The sequence below is a fragment of the Mus caroli genome, unplaced genomic scaffold (genome assembly GCF_900094665.2).
Source record: "Mus caroli unplaced genomic scaffold, CAROLI_EIJ_v1.1 scaffold_18447_1, whole genome shotgun sequence".
Taxonomy (NCBI): domain Eukaryota; kingdom Metazoa; phylum Chordata; class Mammalia; order Rodentia; family Muridae; genus Mus; species Mus caroli.
Genome location: NW_018388918.1, coordinates 4023 through 9671, shown reverse-complemented (window position 1 = coordinate 9671; position 5649 = coordinate 4023). Strand labels below are relative to the sequence as shown.

Below are 5649 nucleotides of genomic sequence, written 5' to 3'. Positions count from 1 at the left end.
TACAAATACCATTGTTTATTAGCTAATAACCATAAATGTATGCCTTCAGCCTTCATGTTGGATTTTAGGAGGTTGTTATCCACTTCTGTATTTGCTGATTTTAGCGAGTTATATACCTCTTCTGGGTCGGGGCATGGAAGGCTTTGCAATTTAAGATTACAGCTATGCATTATCTTTGGTTGTAAAGGTTGGGAAGTCCAAGACAAGTAAGTTTGGCTATCACATTGTTCTCTTACAGCCATTTTACAGGCTGAGTACACAGTAAAATAGCAGTCTTAAGTCTGAAGTGATGTCAAGGTATATTATTAACTTTGGCTGTGAGATTCAGAAGAGAGATTTTCCAGAACGGTACATCATCACAGTCCCACCTTTCTAGTTTAATTAAAGAAGCAGCATGTCCATGGAAGTGGTCACCCTGAAGAGCTGCTCAAGGCTTGGTATAATGTAGGGGCACCCTGGATCAGCAACATGTCATGGAGGTCTTTTTCAAAAAAAAGTTGCAAAGGAACATTAGGATTTTAAGGAAGAGACAGAAAAATAGCATGCCCTTTCCCACTCCCGTTTTTACTGTATGTTTTTATTGAATGATCTATTCCCCATCCCTAGGCAAGCATGAATAAAATTAGGTTAAATGTAAAAAAAATTAATACTGATATTAATTAGAAGTATTGCATAAGTTAGTTATCAAATACCATGTACTTGTTGGTTTTGTGTGTCAACTTGGCACAGGTGGGAGTTATCACAGAGAAAGGAGTTTTAGTTGGGGACATGCCTCCATGAGATCCAGACTTAAGGAATTTTCTCAATTAGTAAACTAGCGGGTAGGGCCCATTGTGGGTGGTGCCTCCCTGGGCTGGTAGTCCTGTGTTCTATAAGAGAGTAAGCTGAGCAAGTCAGAGGAAGCAAGCCAGTAAGTAACATCTCTCCATGGCCTCTGCATCAGCTCTTGCTTCCTGACCTGCTTGAGTTTCAGTCCTGACTTCCTTTGGTGATGAACAGCAATGTGGAAGTGTAAGCTGAATAAACCCTTTCCTCCCCAACTGCTTCTTGGTCATGATGTTTGTGCAGGAATAGAAACCTTGACTAAGACACACCACATAAAACTGTTTATTTTGAAGGTAGAAATTTAAAGTTGTTGCAATTTGAATAGACTGGAATCAAACCATTGGTGCTGTAGCAGTGTTAACTATGAAGGTATGATAGCTGCAATAATCATACTAATGAACCTTTTTATGCATATGTGTTTCAGAGTATAATTGAGTTGATCTGTAGCAGATTTCAAATGCCCTGGACTAGGCTGATTAACAGAGGTCCTGGCTTGGACTTGTCTAAGAATTAAAGGAGGAGATAAAAATCACAGTGCAATGAGAAGTTTGCTAAATGATTGATAATTGGAAGTAACATGTAGTTTATACATGGTTGAAATTCAGGAACATGCTCTTTTATTACCAGCTCGCAGTCTGGTCTTCTGTTGCCAGTTCATGTCGTACCAATCCTGGTGGAATCCAGAGAAAGCTTGTAATAGAAGAGTGTACAAATGAGTAGCCTAGGTTTCAAGTTAAAAATGGAAAATTACTCAGACCTTTTTTTCCCCCTTGGGGAAGTATTTCTAAAATCATGAGCTTGGACAAAATTTTTGGGTTCTTATGTTTTTTTTTTCTCCTGAAGATAATAGGGTAAGACTGAGAGAAATGACTTCTAGAATTTTAAATATAAGTTGCTTTGTTAAGTTAGTCCTGAGAAATTAAGCCCTTATCCACCGCCTTTTGTTTTAAGTATTTGATGTTTTCAGTAATAAGTGAGTTTGTTCAAATATGACTTGTCTTGGGTTACAGGGAATACCTCGAGAGACATGAATTTCCTATTTGACCAAAGGAAATAAAAGGCTTAAATGTATACAAAGAACTATCGTCTGTGTTGATCTGTTTTAGGACTCCCACTACTGAGAAAGCAGCCTGTAAATATCTGCAAGCCACTCAAATGAGCTCACATGTTTGACTAGTAGCATAAATAATCCATGGAAAGTTATCAACACAAACACAGTTGTATTTAGAATGTACAAAGAATTTCACATGAATAACATCAAGTTGCCAAAGATCATTTGGATGAAGACCACAGGCCTTGACTTTTCTTGAAATGGTGGAATGCATCTCAAGGAAGAGGATAAAGTAATTCTCTGAGCTTGTACCTGTGATAGCTGGATGTGGTTTTGTAAAGCTTTAGCACATTGATGAAAGAAGGAATGGGAAACAGAGCCTTTCATTAAAAAAAAGGGGACATGTTTAAGTGGTCAGAATGATGATTTCTTTCTGTGAGAGGGCAGGAAATTCTGTGGGATCTACCAAGGAAGCTTTGAATGGAAGTAAATGCTGTGAGTCTGAGGTGTGAGCCAAGGCGACTTGAAACACATCCTACTATATCTCAAGATATTTTCAATTATCTTTTATAAACTTCTGAGAGATGGCAGACAGTTTTTTTTTTTTTTTTTTGCTCGTTTTGGGAGACAAATCTCCTTTCACCACCCTCTTACACTTTGTGTGAAATTTCATTATTTCGCATTCAAGCCTTTTCTCTCATAAGTCCACATATAAGCTCTAATGCACTGTATGTATATATCAGGATGCCTTGAGCCAAATAACAAGAATAAATGAACTGGAAGGACTGATCTGGGAACTTTTTGAAGGCAAATGGGACAGCCAGAAGTTTCTTCTACTGTGTAGTGTTTGCTCCAGAAATAATAAGAGAACAGTACATTCCAGCCTCAACATGCCATGTTAATGATTCCTTGTTTGATCTATTGGCCTCATCTGAAAAATACTCCACATACTAGGAATTTTTGGGAAAAAAATGATAGGTGAATTTCAGGTGCTGATGGAGGTCTTATATGGTCTCTTCTAAGTTGTTCTTGCATTACCTGAAGTACATGTTTAAGTTTGGTCCGCTTGATCAGTGACTGATATACCCCAAGGAGCTTGAAGACATGTATTCCAGTGGGCCTTAGGAAAAAGGATATTCAGGTATAGAGATATCACAATACCATTGAGACAGTTGCTCTCTACCCCAAGTGGAGAAAGGGGAGATGAAGTGCTATTATACTGAGGTTAATTAACAAGTCTTTGTTTACATTATTTTTGGTAGTGTCCTCTTTTTACATATTTGAAGCACATAGTTTCTCTCAGCTTTATGATCCTCTATGCCAACATTTTGGCATGCTTTTATTCTGTCAACAGTAGTGTGAAAAGAATAGCTACTATAGAATGAAGGGTTTTTTCAATTAGAATTTGCATTTTCATAAGTTAATGTAAGAGATGAAGTGGCCTCCATATCATTATTATCTATGTGTTTTTATATAGCTTGTACAACACTGTACATAAAGGGCTCTGTATAATTTTGTCTGACAGTGAAAAACTGCCTTGAGTATGAGGACCAGGGACTTTATTACATACATTTATAGAACCTTAGTCGATTTGGCTATTAACTTGTAGAGCACTAACAACCTGTTGGACCACTGTTTTAATATTTTCTTGTCAAATCAATTGATTATAAGTTACATTTATGAGGGGGTTTTGCTGTTATAAAGCAAATACTATATTGAGTAGTGGTACGAATTGTTTTCATAAGGCATTGCTAATCTAAAGGTCACGCTTCACACACATTTTGTGATAGTATTTTTTAAATGGCTCTGAACCCCATTCTCTGTAATATTTTTGTTTTTATATCTCTATATATGTTATATTGGGACCCTTCGTGGGCATGGATCTTTTATTGCAGTGCCACTTAGCAGATGGTCCATCCTTTTGTCTCAGCTCCAAACTTTGTCTCTGTAACTCCTTCCATGGGTGATTGTTTCCAATTCTAAGAAGGGGCAAAGTGTCCCACTTTGGTCTTCATTCTTCTTGAGTTTCATGTGTTTCTTAAATTGTATCCTATATCTCGGGTATACTAAGTTTCTGGGCTAATATCTACTTATTAGTGAGTACATATCATTTGAGNTCTTTTGTGATTGTGTTACCTCACTCAGGATGATGCCCTCCAGGTCCAACCATTTGCCTAGGAATTTCATAAATTCATTCTTTTTAATAGCTGAGTAGTACTCCGTTGTGTAAATGTACCACATTTTTTGTATCCATTCCTCTGTTGAGGGGTATCTGGGTCCTTTTTAGCTTCTGGCTATTATAAATAAGGCTGCTATGAACATAGTGGAGCATGTGTCCTTCTTACCGGTTGGGACATCTTCTGGATATATGCCCAGGAGAGGTATTGCGGGATCCTCCCATAGTACTATGTCCAATTTTCTGAGGAACCGCCAGACTGATTTCCAGAGTGGTTGTACAAGCTTGCAATCCCCACCAACAATGGAGGAGTGTTTCTCTTTCTCCACATCCTCGCCAGCATCTGCTGTCACCTGAAGTTTTCATCTTAGCCATTCTGACTGGTGTGAGATGGAATCTCAGGGTTGTTTTGATTTGCATTTCCCTGATGATTAAGGATGTTGAACATTTTTTCAGGTGCTTCTCAGCCATTCGGTATTCCTCAGGTGAGAATTCTTTGTTTAGCTCTGAGCCCCATTTTTAAATGGGGTTATTTGATTTTCTGGAGTCCACCCTCTTGAGTTCTTTATATATATTGGATATTAGCTCCCTATCTGATTTAAGATAGGTAAAGATCCTTTCCTAATCTGTTGGTGGCCCTTTTGTCTTATTGACNGTGTCTTTTGCCTTGCAGAAGCTTTGCAGTTTNATGAGGTCCCATTTGTCAATNCTNGATCTTACAGCACAAGCCATTGCTGTTCTATTCAGGAATTTTTCCCCTGTNCCCATATCTTCGAGGCTTTTCCCCACTTTCTCCTCTATAAGTTTCAGTGTCTCTGGTTTTATGTGAAGTTCCTTGATACACTTAGATTTGACCTTAGTACAAGGAGATAGGAATGGATCAATTCACATTCTTCTACATGATAACAACCAGTTGTGCCAGCAACATTTGTTGAAAATGCTGTCTTTCTAACATTTGCCATCACTACATGGCACCGGCTTCCGCTGTGCCTTATGCCACCTAAGCAAAGAACAAGCTGTGTGCGCATGTGCTAGATTAAATGCGCGCCAAGTCATAGCCCTCCCTGGGGCGTGTCTATCGTGGGTAAGCGACCAGTCAGGCGTGGACACGCCACGCCAGGGTGTATATAAGCAGTGCCTTTCTGAGGCTCTTTGTCTACCTCATCAATATGCAATAAATAATTGCTACAGAAGAATCCTTTATTCTGTGCACTTTCTTGCGGGTGAGGCTAATAGTGCTGGACATTTGGCGCTGTAACCCGGGAACGCCTCACCATCGCCCAGCTCTGAGGGGGCCCTCCACTCTGTGGAGAGGATTCAGAACTGAAGGACGAAGGTAAGCCCTGAGGGGCATGTTTGGCTTTGATCTCTCTCATCTCTCTCCTCAATTGGAAGGCGCAGTGGAAGCTTTTGTTCTCATATTGGCAGCGCTACTCCTATTACTTTTGGTTTCATTTTGCACTCACCAGGGGTGGTGCTGATTTTCGACTGCCTCTAGGCATAGTCAGACGGATGTACATAACCTGTGGTGCCTCTCCTGTATTTAAGCCCCTCCTGTAGATAAAGAAGCATTATGGGAGCCTCACATTCTGTTATC

General features: G+C 39.4%; 1 pseudogene; it reads right to left on the bottom strand.

Moving 5' to 3' along the window:
• The window catches only part of LOC110287851, an 11700-nt pseudogene extending 6294 nt beyond the window's left edge, over window positions 1-5406 (bottom strand).
• Between the last annotated feature and the right edge of the window lie 243 nt (window positions 5407-5649).